This window comes from Mesoplodon mirus (assembly GCF_964341445.2).
Source record: "Mesoplodon mirus genome assembly, chromosome: 3".
Lineage (NCBI taxonomy): Eukaryota > Metazoa > Chordata > Mammalia > Artiodactyla > Ziphiidae > Mesoplodon > Mesoplodon mirus.
Genome location: NC_138978.1, coordinates 4134787 through 4152976, shown reverse-complemented (window position 1 = coordinate 4152976; position 18190 = coordinate 4134787). Strand labels below are relative to the sequence as shown.

At 59.7% G+C, this 18190-nt stretch overlaps 1 protein-coding gene across 2 annotated transcripts in view; it reads right to left on the bottom strand.

Annotated features, from left to right (window-relative positions):
- Positions 1-18190, bottom strand: part of KCNAB2 (potassium voltage-gated channel subfamily A regulatory beta subunit 2) — a 98175-nt gene extending 79985 nt beyond the window's left edge. For both annotated transcript variants that reach the window (XM_082616338.1, XM_082616339.1), the window contains exon 1: positions 18070-18190. The gene's annotated coding sequence lies outside the window, so the exon portion shown is untranslated. The remainder of the gene's footprint in view (positions 1-18069) is intronic.

The following is an 18190-nucleotide window of genomic DNA, read 5'->3' as shown; positions in this document are numbered from 1 at the left end:
ACCCCATGAGGTTGGTACTGCTTATTACCAACCACTGGTGATGGCTGGGGAAACGGAGGCTCAGAGCGGTTCTGTCGGCCTGGCCATGCCCCCCCCCCCCCCACAGCCGTGAGAGTCCCTTCTCTGAACCACAGCCCTGCGCTGCCACGGGCAGAGAGGGAGCAACCAAAGGCCTCCTCCCGACAGGGGTGAGACAACCGTGCTCTCCAGGATGAGAGTGGCTGGGATGGGGGCGGGGCAAAGGCAGGGGGGGCGTCTCCTTAGGAGACCAGCAACGATGCAGGTGCGAGCCGGGGAGGCCTGGGCCAGGGTGGGCTGGCAGCTGCTGGAGCCGGGAGGTGGAGACCAAAGGCCGGCTGGTGGGTAGATGTGGGGTGCTGGGGGAAGACAGGGAAGCAGGGTGACCCCCCCAGCTCCTGACATGGGGGAATTGGTGGGTGCAGCAGGTTGGGGGAGCCTGGAGCCTGGTGGTGGCTGCGTCCAGTCTGAGGGGCCTGTGGGACACCCACGTGGGGGGCTGGGGTCTTCCTCCGGGCTCCTCCCCTCTCTCCTCCCACAAAGCCTTGGCAGGTGCCATCCCTCTGCCCAGGACGTTCTTCCTTTGTGTCCCCGCTCAGATGTCACTTCTCCAGAGAGGTCGTTCTGGAAAGCCCTCTCCAATGTCCTGTCCATCATAGCAGCACATGCATTTCCTGCAGAGCTTGTACCCCAACCTGCGGTGACTCCACCCGGCTGCCCCCCTGACCAGACGGTGAGCTCAGAGGGCAGCCACTGGGTTGGTCTTGTTCCCTGCGGAATCCCTCGTGCCGGGACGGGGCGATTGCTGAACGCATGCAGGCAGGTCACGCCTGCTCTGCATGGCTCGCGTTCTCCTTCTTCCTGCAGCTCAGCACCTCCTCCATGGGGTTTCACGGTGGGAGAGTGCAGTTCGCAGAGGCCCAGGTCAGGATCTCAGGCTATCACTGGACTGACAGTCTCTACCAAATCTGGAGTCCCCGACCAGGACGATCCCTGGTTCACAACACAAGCACAGAGCCAGGCCTCTCAAGGGCACGTGTGCACGGGCACAGAGCACATGTACATGCATGTGTGAACATGCACATACGCTCACACGCCACCTTTACCACCTCCATGACCTTCACCGCCATGACCTTCACCGTCATCACTTCTACCACCTCTAGCACCCCCACTTCTATCTTGCCCTCCACCTGCACCCCAGGCTGGCTCTTCTTCCCCCGAGCACTGCTGCTTTGGAGTCTTCCCCCCGAACGACCCTCTGAGCTTCACTTCTCACCTCCATGCCCACGAGCCCCACGGCTGTACCGTCAGCACCCCCGGCCTGAGCCCCAGGTTCAGACTCTGTGGGCCCCATCCACGTTGCTGTCCCTGGAACACTCCCTCTCTTGCCCATCTCCACTGCCAGCCTCGGGTCGACCACCTGTCACCAGAGTCCCATTCCTCTTTCTCCACCGCAGATCCATCAGGCCCTGCCTTTACTGGCTGTCCAGGGCCTTCAGCCTCAGGCCCAGTACCCGGGCTTGGTCTGCAGGACCATTCACAGCCAAGCCTGACTACTTTTTTTTTTTTTTTTTTTGTGGTACGCAGGCCTCTCACTGTTGTGGCCTCTCCCATTGCGGAGCACAGGTTCCGGACGCGCAGGCTCAGCGGCCATGGCTCACGGGCCCAGCTGCTCCGCGGCACGTGGGATCTTCCCAGACGGGGGCACGAACCCGTGTCCCCTGCATCGGCAGGCGGACTCTCAACCACTGCGCCACCAGGGAAGCCCTGGTTTAAATCTTTGACACTCAAATGCCAGCCCAGCCTCTGGGCACCCTCATCCCCAATAAACCCCCCCCTTGCCTAAATCCAACTGGGGCACATATGGGACTGATGTCCCCCACCCCACCCCGGCTTTTCTACCTCTTTTATTCACCGGAGCAGGGACGACGAAGGACTCGTCAACTTGCCCTCAGAACGTGAATAACCCTGGACCAGGCATTCCACCTGTGAACAGGGGGATGGGGACGATCGGAGGGGGAGGGGCAGGCAAAACACCCTCCAATTCCCAAAAAACAAGCCGGTGGCTCATTCTGGAATCCCCAAGACAGGGATTTTCAAAGTCTGTGTGTCCTGGTCACACCTGAGATAGTTCTCAAATCTAATATTTATCTACTTATTTTTCCAGTTATCTTTGAATTATGACAAGTAATGCTGGCTTTCCCTTAATTGCAGGGATGCCAAGTTTCATTTCATAATAAGCTTATTTAAGAAAAAAGTTTAACCGGCTGAAAGAGAAATGCAAACCCTGAAACAGGTCTGGCTGTGTGCACATATGACTCAGAGCATCAGATGAAAGGCCAAGGACTGGAGTGTGGAAATACTTGCCAAAGACAGAGAGACAGACAGACAGAGATAGAGAGACAGAGGCACCTGAGTGCAGGAGGGAGAGTGCTTCCTGAAACCCACGGCCTCAGAGTCTCATCCCCAGAAATCCCACGACAAGGCATGTAGACTCCACTGCGGAGCCACAGGGCAAAAGTGAGTTCCAGGTGGTCATGCAGTTCTTTCTTTTCTTTAAAACGAATTTTCCTCCCCTTTCGTGAAAGCATGTCAGAGGTCCTCCAGTTACAGGAAGCTTATCAAGAGAATCTAGGGAGAGACCAGAGCCCCGGCAGGATGGAGCATTCCAGGCCAGCCCCGGAGAGCAGCTCTGATGAGGGTCTGGGTGGGGGGACATGCCTCGGAAAGGGGGTGTGTGTATGCACGCACACACACACACAGCCCACAGGTGTGCATACACGCATGCACACGCATGCACGCACACACAGGCCCACTCTACCCAGCGGCCAAGCAGCCCGAGGCCTGCGGCCACTCATGTTCCCCAGGAGATGCAGGGGAAGGCCTCTCCTCCCTCAGGCCGGAAGCTCCGGCCCCGTGTGTGCGAGGACTTGCAAGCTCACGGCCCGCGTCCCAGGTCATCGCAGGCCAGCCCCGGGGAGCCTCCCGCTGCTCCGAAAAGCAGACGCTCCACAGAGCAGGTGAAGATGAAGGACCCAGGATCCCCCCTGGGTAGGGGGGTGGTGGCTACAAGGACTTGAGAGCCATCTGGGTGACCCAAACGTCCAGCCGGAGCACATCTCAAACGCGACTCAGAGAGTGTGTCCCACACCTTTGGGGGAGGCAGAGGGGCTGGGCCCACCCCTACCTCCCCTGGGATGAAGCGCACCCAGGGGTGCTTTTGCTCTCCTCCCTCTGGGGCCTGGCTGTGCCCACTTCCTGCCTCAGTGGATGCTCCCAGAGCCATGGGCGGGGCTGTCTCCCTGGGAGGAGCCGGGCCCCCATCAAGGCAACAGGCATCTCCTCACCCCGCGCCCCAGGCCTGAATGCCCCCACGTGCACCAGCCCCTCTGTGGAGGCTGGGGGCCAGGGGGCCACACACAGCGCGAGAACTGGCTGGGGGTGTGCTGTGGGACAGCGCCGCGTCACCCACGCTCCACCGCCCCGGCTCTCTTTTCACACTGAGCGCGTTTCTTGTCTGTTCTGGTATCTGGACCTTGTCCTTCAGAGGGGAGAGGTTCTTAAAGACAAACAACAGCAGAACCAGGGCTTCCTTGGTGGCGCGGTGGTTGAGAGTCCGCCTGCCGATGCAGGGGACGCGGGTTCGTGCCCCGGTCTGGGAGGATCCCACATGCCGCGGAGCGGCTGGGCCCCTGAGCCATGGCCGCTGAGCCTGCGCGTCCGGAGCCTGTGCTCCGCAACGGGAGAGGCCACAACAGTGAGGGGCCTGTGTACCGAAAAAAAAACCAAAAACCAAAAAACAAACAAAAAGAACAGCAGAACCGGAGCAACCTGTCCCCAGCGCTGACCACTGCCAGGGGGACAAGGCGGGGCTTCCTGCTGCAGGATGGGGACTCGGCTGACTGCCCGTGAGGGCCTTTCCCTTACGAAACCCAAGCCCTGTCCTCCACGCCGAATAGAAGACAAGCTGCAGGTCTTAATGGTCCACCTCCAGGATTCCCTCCCCACTGGCGCCGGTGAGGGGGTCCGGGTGAGGCAGCGGCTCCTGGCCCCCCCACACTCACCAGCTCCCTGCGGGGCGGTCGTGCAATCCCAGAGGACTCCAGGCAGCACCCACGGGTCACACTGAGTCCAGGACACCCTGCGGTCAGCATGCCTGCGGCATCTCCAGCCCCTCGGCCACGGCTGCAGTGCCGCGAGTACCTGGCTGGGGCGTCAGAGTCAGAACCTCTGCATCCGCCTCGGAGCGGGATAACCAATGAGCCGGGGGACTGCGGGAGGGGGAGGGGAGGGGGAGGTCCGAGCACGCGCTTCCCCTCCCCCTTAAGTGGTCCTGGTTTTCCCCACTCCTTGGGGGGCATCCACAGTAAGAGGGACAGAGAAATGCCGCATCTCCTATCAGAGCCGGACCGAGGTCTTTCGAACTGAGTCACGGTGGGAAGAAGACAGAGTTTGGGGGGCAGGGGGCGGGGAGGAAGAAGCACCCCTTGCCAGTGATTAGGGCTGCGACCCCTGTGATGATTCAAAGCCTGACTCAGCAGCTGACACAGGAGGGGGCAGAGACGGCCCAGCTCTCGGCAGATGGCAGATGCAGGGGGCAGCTCCAAGCTGCTTCCTTTGGCCCGGGCAGGGGGGTGGGTTTTAACGGCTTACCCCCCAGGCTGGGAGCAGGAGGGAGAGGCCGGCACGCTGGTGTCCCTCAGACAGGCAGCCTCAGAGTCGGTCTCTCTAGTCCCAGTGGACACGTTGGCGCCCTCTTGTACCACCAAGCAGTCCCTGGACACTCGGCCCTCCCCCAGGGCTGGTGGGGTCTCTTCCTCTCTGGAGCCGTGGACAACCCACACCCTGAGGGGCCCTCCAAGCAGGGTGCCAGGCAGGGAGGACCTGGGGAGCCGTGGGTGTTCCCATCTTTCCCGCTGCTACGAGTTTCTGCAGTAACATTGGGGGGCTGGTGGTGGGCCATGGGCACGGGGGCCACCTACTTCTGGCCAGCCCTGTGCAGGGGCCTCTGGTCACTGTGTCCAGCCAAGCCCCTCCCCTGTAGACGGCACAGTGCCTGGCACAGCACAAGGCTGTCTGCAGCTGATCCCCCAAACACTGCGTGATCGCATACATGGTGGTGCTGGGCCCCTGGGCTTTACGGGGATTTCAGCGGTGACCCTTAGAAGAAGTTGAGGGACAGACCTTGGTGCCATCTGCAGAGGGAATCAGGAGCCTGAGAAGAAGGTTGCTCTCCAGGCAGCGTGTCTGAGGGATACTGGGCCCCTAAAGGCTGTAGCACAAACCCATCCCTCCCCGCGGGAGGTACAGGCTGGCATCCTGAAAACGGGGTCCTGTCTGAGCACCCCCCATCTGCCCTCGATGGGACACGCTGCCCTGTCTCACCTGCTCGCCTTGTCACCCACAGGTGAGCTCCATGAAGCCTCCCCAGGCTGCTGGGCCCACCACTCTGAGGCCAGGAAGGGGGCTCTGCCCTCTAAGTACGCTGGCAGGTATGGCCAGGGTGACCCCATACTGGATCCCACTCCTCATTGCGGGCCCCGGCTCCGGGTGTAACTGCTGGCTTTCCAGAGAGGGGATCCAACCCGACCCAGCTCGACTCCAGGTCCACACCCCATACTCCCACTCTTACCCCTTAGCCAGTAACACCCAACATGCAGTCCCTGCCAAGGGGGAACAATCAGCAGACCAGAAAGAAAGCCATAGGAGCTTCTGGAGGGGGCCCTGGGGGTGGTGGTGGGGGATCAATGGCAGAAACCTGCTGTGGTGGCTCAAATTGTGTCCCCCGCCCCCCAAACATATGTCAGAGTCCCGACGCCTGGTATTGGTGAACAGGACCTTCCGAGGCAAAAGGGTCTTTGCAGATGTAATTAAGGTCAGGTCATCCTGGATTCGGGTGGACCCTACATCCAATGACAGGTTTCCCTAAAAGAGGAGAAGACACAGATGCAGGGAAGGAGGCATAGTGATGGAGGCAGAGATTGGGGTGATGTGTCTCCCTTTGCTGGGGGCGGGGCCTGTGTCCCCAGCCCTGGTTCAGTTCCATACCTTGAGGGGAGGGGCAGTTTGCAGGGAAATTTCTGCAGCCTTCCTTGCATTAGCATTTGTGAACAGGCTCCTGGGGCCCTCCCAGCTCTCCAGGGGACTGTAAGAATAAATAACAAATGATTTCAAAGAGGATTACGCTGCTGGCACCACATGACAGAGGCATGAAAGAGTAATATCTCGCCCATGCAGCACGACGCTAGCAATTGGAAAGCCAGCTTTACTCCACCTCATCCATTAAAGGCTCTGCTGAATTAAAAGAGATGCAAAAGAAAGCCATCAGGCACTGTGCCTTTGCAATCGTATAATTAACAGGAAAAAAAAATGCGTTTTTAAATGAAAATACTCATTGCAGGTGAGGTGGCAAAGAAGCTACTCCAGTGAGACGCTGCTGCTTCGGGGATGTGTGGCACACTCTTTTGGGAAAGTAATTGGGCAATAAAGACCCATAGCTTGGGATCCAGAAGTGCTACTTATATAAATGTAACCTAACCGTCCAAGAGAGGAAATAAACTTAGATGCACACCCGTGCGCAAGACAGCATTACTGGGAATAGTGAAACGAAGCTAAATCCCGAAGGAGATCATGTTTCAGTGAATTTCGGGGAAAACAATAGGCTATAACTCGGTCACTCGCAGTGACATCTCCCTCTTTGGGAAAGTGCTCCGGCAGTGATGTGAGTGGGGGAAGAGGGGAGCCCCACGATGCTGCAGGCGGGAGGGGAAAGCATACAGGAGAGTGGGGAGGGGTCCCGCCTCCCAACCGCACTCTTCCTGCCTCAGACTCAGCGACCCCCTTCTGGTGGGAGGGTCTGCGTACACGAGGCAGGGAAACAAAGAATCCAGTGGGGCTCTGCCAGCACTGAGGGCTGGGCTGGACCTTTATGTGGTTTCCTCTTACCAGGAATCCTGGCGACCCCAGCCCAGGGGTGAGGCCAAGTGTGAGCATCCATCCCATTAACAAGGCGATATGGGGGCTTCCCCGGTGGCGCAGTGGTTGAGAGTCTGCCTGCCGATGCAGGGGACACGGGTTCGTGCCCCGGTCCGGGAGGATCCCGCATGCCGCGGAGCGGCTGGGCCCGTGAGCCATGGCCGCTGAGCCTGCGCGTCCGGAGCCTGTGCTCAACGGGAGAGGCCACAACAGTGAGAGGCCTGCGTACCGCAAAAACAAACAAACAAACAAAAAACCAAGGCGATATGGGGCCCAGGGGCCTCTGCTGGCTGTGTGACCTGAGGTCAAGCATGGAAGCTGTTCTCACCCATGAAGCACCTACTCCTGGGGTGGCTGGAGGGTTAAGAGTAAATGCTTGTAGGGTTTAAGCAAGAGCCTGACAGAGCAGATCCCAGACAAATGGCGGCTGCTGATACAAATAATGATAGGACAGCAATTATCCTGCCCCTCCTCATCCCCGCCACCAACATCACCATGGTCATCGTCACTGTTGTCATCACCAGCATGACTGTCATCCTCACCATCACCATCACCACCACCACCACCGTCACCATCACCATTACCCCCAGCATCATATGAACGGCCTGCCTCCTTCCTGCAGTGGGGCAAAGGCTTTCAGCCGTCCAGCCTCCTTCCTGGAGGTCCCCAGCTCCCATGGAAACCTGCTCACGGGACCATGGCCTTCTCTGCCTGCCGCTTGGGACCACTCAATCTGGATGCCCCGGGACGGCTTCTGCAGTTAGAAGGAATTAACTTCGCATAATGAAGTGGCTCTCCTATAAACACACGACTGTGGCTGCTGGGCACTGAGCATGCAGTCTGTTCGGGGAGGCTGCCGGGCTGCAGGACACGGCCCATCTGTCCAGGTGCCCGGTGGCTGGGAGCCTGTGGCCGCCAGCCTACGATGCCAGCCCCCGCACCGGAGCCGCCTCAGCACACAGGCTCTGAGCACCCGGCTTTGTCTCGCCCTCAGCTGCAGGGGTGCCTCCTCGCTGACTGCCATCTTTGGCTGGGTGCCAGGCCCCAGAGGCCACGGCTGCTCTGCCCACCCGGGGCATTGCCTGTTGTTCAGGGTGTGGCAGGTTGTGCCCTGGGGATAAGATACTTTGCGGAGAATCCATCAGTGGGGTGGCCAGCCTGGGGGAGATGGAATAAGGGAGCCCACGGCGGGGACGGCCACTGCCTGCTTCCAGGGAGCCCAGGCTTGGTCCCACGGCTTCAGCTCAAGGATCCAAAGCTCACCAGATAGCTCCTCCAAGCAGGGCCTCTGAAGGTTCCTGGGGTGGACGAGGGGGCAGAACGGGAGGCGGGAGACCTGTCCTGCCTGCGGGCAGCACCAGGGCCAGCGCTAGGACTTCGCTCCTGGAGCGAAGCCTCACAAAGAACGGATGAGTGGAGGACCGTCAGGACTGTAACATCACCCCTCCGCAGCTCCGAGCCCTTGACATCAATGCTGTGAGGGGACGGGAGGCAAGGGCAGCCGTCCGATGCTTGCGATGCACCGCCTCAAAGGACCATGGGCTCTTGGAAGTTGGGGAAATCAGTCTGGCTCAGGCTAGTGTTCCTCGGGCCTAAAGGGAGGGTGACAGGCCTAGTGGTCCTGCCTCTGCACCAGCAATATTCACCCACATGTACAGGGAAATGAGCATCCCTCCGGAGGACCAAGCATGGGCCGTCTGGCTTAGGAAGCGGGGAGGCCTGGGTTGGGGGATGCGGGAGCACCCCGAAAATGGTCTGATGTACGGAGGCGGTCCCAGGGAGGATTTGGCACAAGATTTGGTTCTTGCCCAGGGGTTTCCCTTCTCTGATCATCCCGAGTCAGGTGGCAGCCACTCGTCTGTAGGCTAGGGTCCCCCATCCCTTCCCAGCTCTGCAGAGGGCGGCTCCAGCTTGCAGGGGTGGGTGGGCCTTACACGAGCTGTTTCCTGCCCTGTTCTGCCTTCTGGGAGAGTCCACCGTTCCTGATCGTTGCTGAGATCCTGCCCAAGGGCTGACCTGGGGGTACAGAGGTGACGGGACAGGCACACCCCATCCTCATGGGGCACACGCTCTAGGAGGGACCGGATGTCAGTAGCAAAGACCATCCTGGAGTGTTGCTCAGAGACACCTACAGGATGCTGGTGAGGGCTGCTCAGGGGGTGAGCACAGGCTGGCAGTCAGAGAGCTGCACGGTGGCCCCAAGATGCCAACAAGTATGATTGCTCCCCGAGCCCCCGTTTCCCTCTCCTTAAAACAAATAGGCTGGACCACATGCGTCAAAGAGTAAGAAGCTTGAAGGCACTTTCCCGAGCACTGCTGGCTGGAGGAGCCCAGGGGCCCCAGCCCCACAGTAATAAATGAAATAAAGCCACATAATACTTCAAATGCCCGCTGGCTTGGGGGCTGCTTTAGAGACCAGGGCTTCTGCCTGAACCTGGGAGCAAGTGCCCTCTCGTCCCCTCAAGGGATTGGGGAAGGGTCCCCTGAGCTGTGCCCTCTCCCCCTGAACGGGGGCCCTCTTTGTTTTCAGAGCTTTGGGTGACTGTTTGGGGCTGTACCCGCCGCCGCCTCGCCTGCTGCTCGCCAAGGCTGCTACCCAGGGGCCCACGTGGCTGTACCATGGGTCCCCACCAGGGCCTCAGCACCCATGCAGCCCAGCAGGTGGCTGGGAGCCTCCAGCAGTTCCCCACGGTTACCATGGTTACCAGGCTGCGGGAGGGTGGGGAGAAACCCTGTCCTCCACTTCCCTCCCAGTGGTGCCCCAGTGGGCTTGGTCAGAACCTTCCAGCCCTGGGTGAGGCAGGGAGCGAGGGCCCAGCTGGGCACACAGGCTTCGTGTGTGTTTTGGGGGGAGCTGTGGTAATCATGGTAGCTGGAGCAGCTCAGGGCTCCCGAGGGAACCACGGGCACGGGACAGGGCTGGGGGCCTTGAGGGGCCTGGTCAGCTTCTTTCCCCCCATTCTGGATGCATGACCCAGCTTAGCCCCACAGATGAGCCTCATCTGTCCCTCTGCTCTTGCCAAGGACATGGGATGCCTGGAATAGGGATTGCAAATTCCAACAGAACATCGTCCCCTTTCTGCATGGACACAGGTGCTCTGACTCCCAGCAGCAGGGGACGCCTCCCCGTTTACACCCTCCTGTGTCCTGGTCAGGATACATCTTTCTTCTAAAGATGAGCAGCCCCTAAGATCTTTCCTCACTTAGCCCGGCATCCCTCTCCTGAGTTCCCCCAGACACCCCAGGCCATCTCTCACCTTCTGGCACAGCCCTTCCTGCCCAGAAGATCGCCTTGTCCTTTCTCCCTCTGTCACCCAACACAGAGCCACACCGGCTCCAGCCCCGCTTCCTTCCTTCCTGACCACGTGGGATGCACACTGCCCCGTCCTGCCTGCTGGGCCTGCAGACACTTCCGTTGTGGCCCGAGTGGTGCCTCCATGGGCTGGAGCCCGTGTCTGCTCCCCCACCGACTGTGGGCCCTGAGGGCAGCGGCCTCGTCTACCCCCCTGCTTCTCGGGTCAGTGAAGGAAGGGGTGACGTGCAGCATGGCCGCAGCTGCACAAAGCCAGAGCAGGAGCAGGGTCGCTCCTACAATCAACCACCGTCCCTCGAGTTGCGACATCGGGCCCAGGGTGGCCAATGAGTCTCATCTGAACAGGCTCTTTATTTAGGACGTGGGTCCACATTTACCCATAGGAGCTGTCCCACGAGCCGTCAGAGGCCTTTCCCAAACCCATCCTTCGGGATGAAGAGGGAGTGTGGTAGCATCCCTGGAGCCTCTGATGTGTCCTGGGCAGGACATGGGCGGGTACAAGCAGGGAGGTGTCCCCAGCGCCTGTGCCCCTACAGAAAGGGAGCGATGTTTTTGTTGGGATTTGCAATCCCTATTCCGGGCATCGCATGATCTTGGCAAGAGCAAAGGGACAGAGATGGCTCCGGGCAGCCTAAGCTGGGTGACAAAAATCCTTCTCCTCAGTGACAGTCAAAGGCAACGCTCCCCGGGGGGTGAGGGAGCCACTGAGCAGAGGTGGGGGCTCATGAGAGGGGGAGGGGAGATGCCACAGGTTCAGTCCCAAGTGACAGGCTGGCTCCCGGGAGGGATGCCCACTTCCGTCACACGGGGCAGGTGCTCAGAGAGCCAGCGTCCTGACCAAACCTCATTCCAGGAGCACTGGGGCACCACTAACGCCAGCATCTCCCCACCCCCGGCGGGATTAAAGCTGGATTCGGGATTCGAAGCTGACAAAAGCGTAGCAGGTCGCCCAGGACAACAAGGGCTTCCTACGTTCCAGTGTTGAAGAAGCCCCAGGAAGGCTTGCTCAGCAGAGCTTCCAATGATCGATGGGTGCTGCTTTACGAAGTGGAAATGGGAAAGTTTATGACAAACTGGGGAGTGTTTCTCAAAGTGTGGACTTGGAACCCCGGGCCAGTGGCTGCTGAGCTGCACCAGGACCCACAGGGGTTGTTTTCAGGCACTGCCCCCTGTGACCCCGATGTGTGCCCCAGGGCTCAGGACTCCCTGGCACCACCGGGGCCACCGCAACCTCCGCATTCTTATCCTCTGCAGTTGCATCATATGCAGAGCCATCCATGAAGCTGGAAGGATGAGCCCCGCAGTTCACAGGTGACCCCAGAAATGTCCCCATTAGGGCAGGACACAGAATCACGCACCATGGAGACTGAGGATGTGCGGTTAAGCAGAAAAGTGACTTTTCTTCCCACCGGCCTGCTAACCCCGTGAGCGCGCGCCCCCTCTCGCCTCCCTTACTTCTTTCACTGTCACATTTCTCAAGAGACATTTAGGCAGCAGAATGCAAAGGTCAGGAGGGCGGGCGTTGGCACCCAACAGCCGGGGTTCAGATCTTGACTCCTAGTTAGTGCTCTGTGACCTGAGGATAGTCACCTCGGCTTTCAGTGCCTGTTTCTGCACCAGTAAAATGCGGACAATGGCAGCTCCTTGGATTGAAGGAGTGGACACAGAACAGGGCAAAGATGCGGCACATGCACCTGTTATGGGGGGACAGCTCTGTCGCCTCCCCTCTTGGCAGAGACTGTGGCCCCAGCAGCGTGGGGCCCGCCTGATGCAGCGGACACCTGCCCCCACCTTCTACCTCCTGCAGCGGACATGTGCCCCCATCTTCTGTCTCCCTCTCTGACTGGGCTCCAGGATAACCCAGGGTTTCCTCCTGTCTTGATCTTCCCCTTCCCTCTCAAATCCTGCACTCACGGCCACTCCCTGGGCTCCGCCTTCTGCCCCCTTTACTCTTGGCCTCACCTCCTGGGTGACCTTGTCTACTGCCGAAGCTGTGACTGGTGGGGGGTTGGCAATCACCTCTGCTTTGAGCCCCATTTGAACCCATGGCTGTCCCTCTCGATGCCCACAGCCATGACTGGCCGAGGCAAAGACCTTGGACCCAACGAGGCAGGGTCAGCAGGATGTAGCCCGAGCAGACCCAGCGATGAAAAGGGGACCCGGGGCTCCCCTTACTGCCCGCATCCCATTGCCACCCGGCTCCACAGCAGCTCTGCTGTGATGCTCTCCTGCCTACTCATTCTATTCATCTGCTTGAGACATATTTACGGGGTCCCACTCTGTGCACAACGCTGGGCCCACAGCAGCACTCAACACAGATAACAGTCTCTCTTTAGGATGACACGCGATCTCCCCTGCCATCACACATGGTCCTCACCCCACACTGCAGACACATCTGCCTCCTTCATCCCGGTGTGGACATGTCACTGCTGGCTCCAAAACCCCCAGGGGTCTGACGGCTGGTCTCCCAGATCCCAGTTCCTGCTCCCCCTCGACGACTCCCATATTCATGTCCCACCTGTGCTCCCCCTGGGCCTCGGCCACTGTCCAACCCCCTGGTCCTCCCTCCGGGGCCTGGCCCATGCAGGGCTCTCTCCAGGCCAGTCCTTTCCCAGTTTTGCTATCACAACCCTGCCTTCTTTCAGGGTCTGGGTCAAATATCAACCCCACCTGCCCCGCATCTCTCTTCTATCAGCAGAGGCTTCTCTGATGGTTCCTGGTCTGTGGTTAGGTTAGGTGGGTCTTGCTCACCCTTGGCCTTTCAAATGTCTGCTGCAGAGGGTTTTCCCAGTCGGCGGTATTTATAGGTTTAAATACCTTGTGGTTTAAATACCTTTATAGGTTTAAATTCCTCGTGCGAGTTATTTCTGAGTCTCCTCCATCCAGAAGGGGCAGGTAGGACACTGTTTCCACAGAGACCCTGCCACCACAGAGCGCTCGGGAAGGCAAGGTTCCCAGGCAGATTTCTAGCTCCTTCTGCCCTGGGCTGTATTTGACAGCTTGTGGACATCAGGTTGCAGTTCACTCTGAGAGATCGTAAAGCTGCTGAAGGATGGAAAATGAAAACATGCTGTGCTGCAGAGGGTGGGCGTGCCTGGGGTGGGGCTCTGCAGCCCCCACGGGCTACTGTACAGGGGGGTAGGCGGGCAGATGGATGCCCCGCAGGCTTGCGCACCCGGCCCTCCAGGAGGCCTGGGGTTGGGAGGACAGGGCAAGCCGTGTCCCTCCACTCACTGGGAGGCCGTGATCTGCAGAGACAGCAACAGGCTCCCCACCTCCTTCCTCCACGAAAGCCACCAGCTGGGTTCTCCCAGGCTGTTCCCCGGGAGCACCCAGCCCCTCTGAGGAGCCCCACGTGGGCTCATGAAATGACTCAGAAGGGGACCTGAGTCACTTTGCTTGAGCTTTCCCGGGAGCCACCTGGGCTCCAGGCAGAGTAAAGGTTTGTGCCCAGTCTATGACTGGACACAGAGGCTGGGAAGCTGATGGAGAGCCCGCCCTGGGCCAGGGACTGTCCGTATGCCTCTACTTGCCTCATTTTACCAATGCCGAAAAAGGGAGACACAAGCAGAGGGCCAAGCGGCTGGGAGAGTAAGAACTGGACATTCAGAGCTAGTTCTCCACTGGGGGCCATGGGCCAAGACCCCAGACAGAGGGCCCTGCGGACAAGACCCAGTGTCTGCGGGACCCAAGAAGTCGCTCGCTTACTGGGGAAACTAGCCCGACGACGAACGGTTTGCTGGTTTGTTTTGAACCCAGTGCAGGGATCTGAGAAGGAGAAACATACACTTGGCTTTCAACCGCTGAGTTGGATGATGAATCTCAGCCACTCAGCAGCTGGGGCTCAAGTTCAAGATCACGTTAGGTGGGGAAAACCCCCTAAGAGGGCTCAAGACCCTGGTGGGGAAAAGTTCCCTACCGGGCCTGCAGCACAGGTGTGAAGCTGAGGGAGGCATCCCCAGCCCGTCTCCGCTTTTCCGCCTTTCCCAGTCCTATTTAATCTGGACCCTGTGTGGCATTAAGACAGTCAGTTCTGCATGAGCCTGTGTGCTGTGGCTAGAGGGAAGAGAGGTTGACTGCAACGAGGAAGTTCAAGGCAGGCAGGTGCCAGGGATGTGGGTGAAATAGGATGAGGGACACATACAAGCCCGTGGACACCGGGTCTCCAGGGCTAACCACCTGGCCACTTGGTGGAGTAGGGGGTGACCTCCTGAGACCATGTCCTCTGTGCTATGAGTTAGAAAGTGTGCGGGTGCAGGGCACACTTCAGCTCAGGGGGCCGGGCCCAGAGTGCATCCCTCAGTGTAGAGGGAGAGGAAGGCTAGCCCTGTTTTAGCCCCGCGGGATGTGGCAAAGGGTAAGAAGACCCAACAGCTGCTCAAGTCCACTCGGGCAGGGAGACTCATGTTCTCGCCAAGCCCAGGCCGGATTGAAAGCTTGAAGAGCCCCCTCCCCCCACCCAGTGACCCGATGACCTGTCGGGTCATGTCCCCACCTGCCCCCTTGTGTGTTTTCTCCTGGGGAGGCCCTGTCCCTTTTTCTCCTCTGTGCTGGCTGAGCCAAGGACCACATTTCCTCCGAGTCACCCCAAAGAAAGGGGGGACATGCTGTGGGTGGAGGGCTGAGCATGCTGGGCTTCCCATCATGAGAAAGGCAACTTCCATGTCCCTTGGGAGCTGGGATTGAACCTGACCCTCCTGCACATTGGAGGAGACGCATCTCCGGGGGGTAAGGATTTCCGGCACTTGCTGATGGGCTGGAGGGGGCCAGGCGCAGTGGGAACAGAATCCAGGAGGCCGGGTCCATCTCACCACCGCTCTGTGCCTGTTTCCCATCCAGGCTAGGCAGCCTCCCTCGCAGGGCTGTTCAGGGTTATTTACAAGGACCCGCAGCGAAGCAAGGTCAAGGCACAGAGTCCTTTCTTCCCTTTCATCTCACCCGGCGGCTCGGCCCTTGCCATCTCTTTGATGACATCTTTGGAACCACAGGGCCCTGGCTCTGGGGAGCTGCCAGGCCGGGCAGGACGCTGTCACCGAGAACTCTCTGTGGTCGTAGCATCTCCCACCCCTGACAGCCCCAGTGACTCAGACGCACCCGGGGTGCCGTTTCCTCCACGTGTGTCAGCACCATCTCACAAGTGCGTCCTGAAGGGTGGCTAGAGCTGGTGGTTGGCATGTCCACGGGGTGCTGGTTTCCTCCAAGGGCAGAACCAAGGAAGTGACCTGGCTCGGACTGGTGGGAGGCACGGGGCCTGACGCGGCTCACCTCTGAGTGACCTTGGAGAAGCCTCTCACTTTGCCAAGGCTTCCGTTGCGTCCTCCAAAGGGGAAGATGCCCAACCCCTTGTAGCTCTAGCGTGCTCGCCTCTAGGAGGCAGGACCCCCTGGCGGCGGAAAGGGGAGAGGAGGGGTCTCTGGCCCTGGACACCTTCAGAGACGGTCCTCCCCGAATGCTGCCTGCACTGCCACCGCTCTGCCTATCATTAAGGGACTCCAGGAAACGGCTCTGGCTCTGGGACCTTGGGTGAAGCGAAGGTCATGGAGAAGTGAAGGTCAAGGACTAGATACACGCTCTTTCTAGCCAGAGTCCTGGGAAGCCACACACGTTCGTTCCCCTGGGTTCCAGCAGTGGAGGAGGCCTTCCTTCGCCACATGCGTGCTGCCCAGTTGCCACGGGCCCATCACGGACAAACAGGAAAGTCGAGAGGAGGCCCCCCTCCCTTACCGGAAACTGTCAAACCAAAACTTGTGCCAGTCACTTCCTCCTGAATCATTTGGGGCTTAGAAGATCATTGAAAAAGGAAAGAAAGCCAGCCCCATGGTGTGAAGCGTCTCAATCGGCCCCACCCCAGAGCTTGCTCACCCCTCCATCCCCCAGAGCCTCGGCCTGTGACCCTCACCAGACGAGCAGTAGTGTCCGTCTTGCCACACCTCCTGTGTGCAACTGCTTTCACGCCCATTCATTCCCGTCCAGGCGCCACGTCCAGACCCAAAAGGTTTGAGCACGAGACCCAGTTTCGCACTGTTCGTGACCCTCCCTCCCCCTGTGCCCTGGTTCAGTCCCCACACTGTCTGTCCACTGGCACAGCACAAAGAGGCACAAGGAACAGGACCTCGGTTTTGTAGGGGAGCCTCCAGCAGGCTGCTTTCGAGGTAGGAATGGGGAAACTAGCCTGAACACCCTCAATGTCATTGAGGCCGGGTGTGGCCTTGGAGAGCGTTCCTGATGGACAGGACCCAGGGAGCCAATGCCCTCTGGGCCCCCGTTGTGATAGCACAGGGGAAGGACCCCAAGAACCACACACAAGCCTGGGGTCTGCAGGTAGATTCAAACGCCAACCAACAATCAGGAGGGCAGGTGCAACTCTCCACACTCAGGTCCCCAAACCCTGCAATGTGGGGCCTGAATGCGGTTTTGTTTGCAGAGCAGGAGCTTGCTCTTGGCATTGGAAGGCGTTTGTGAGGGGGAGAAGTTGCAGAGAAAGAAGAAATCCTGAAACGACAGGCAGTGGGACAGCTGTGGCCTGAACTTGGTGTCCTTGCTCCTCGGATGTGGAAGTATTAATTTCCATAAATGCTAATAGCCCATTTCCCCAAGAGCTATTACTTATGTCATCTCCCCTTGGATGCATTTCAACACAGGGCAGACAAGTGAAAGAGAAGAAAGGGCAGCCCCCACTGGTGAGTTCCCATTCCCCAACCCTGTCCCCACCAGGCAGCTCAGAACTGTTCCCTAAGGTGGCCCCTCTAACTGCAGGGTCAAGACCCCCCTGCCTACGGCCCCACAACCAGGTCCCTGTCATGCCAGGAGGCAAAGAAAGTTACCAACCCCAAAAATGCTGAATCACAAAGTAAGCTGAGTAGGAAAGTGGGGGTGGGGTGGGAAGGGAGCCGGTGGCTAGGGAGGAAGGCAGGAAAGGGTGCTAAGGGGCTTCTCACCTGGAGGCCCCCAGGCCGCTCTAGACAAAGCGTAGACCCTAAAGGAGCCCCCAGACAAATGCCAGGAGGAGCAGAGACAGGGTAGGCTGCCTGGGTGGGAGGGTGGGAAGGTGGGCAGGTACAGGACTGCTACTGCAGCAGGAAGCGGTGCAGCAGCTGGGTCTCTGCGTCCTGCGTCCTGCAGGAGCAGGTAGGGGAGGTGGGGAGCGAAGAGAAGCTGAAGAGGGGGCAGGGGTATAGGGACCGGGGTGGGGTGGGGTGTGCAGGCAGCCAGATGAACTGGTGCAGGAGGGGAATGCCAAGGTCCTGGGGAGCAAGGCAAGGTGCAGAGAGGGCGCCCACGGGGAGAGATGTAGCGATTGGGAGCAGAATGTGTGTGAAGATGGGGCCAGGGACCTGGAAGGAAAGGCAGGATGAGCCTTCAGGAGCAACAAGGAGAGAGATGGGGAGGACCGGGACCAGGAGCGCTCCGATGGGGCTGCGCTGAAAGGGGGATGGGGGAGGGGGAGGCGAGGCTGCGGGAAAAGGAGGGGGCAGAGACGGGACGCGGGGAAGGATGAAGTTTGGGGCAGGGGTCGGGGATGGGAGCTAAAAGGTCGGGCGGGTTGGCAGATAGGGCAGGCAAGGGAGGACAGGATGGGGGAAGGGAGATGATAGAGAAGGAGGCAAGCCGGCTGGAGAGGAGGTGAGGACGGAGGCGGGCGCGGGGACGCGCTGGGGGAAAGGAGATGGAGAGTCAGCGCGGGCCTCGCGGGTGCCCGCCGCCGCTTTCACGGCGCACGGCCGTGTACTGCGCGGACGGCCGGGGTCTCCCCCTGCACTCACCTGGGGGCTCCAGCTCCGGATCCTCTGCCCCGCTCCGGATCTTCCTTCCCGCCCTGTCCCTGCGACTTTAGCGCCCCCGAATCCCACTAGCTCCACCAGGTTCCGCCCGCAGCATCTTCAC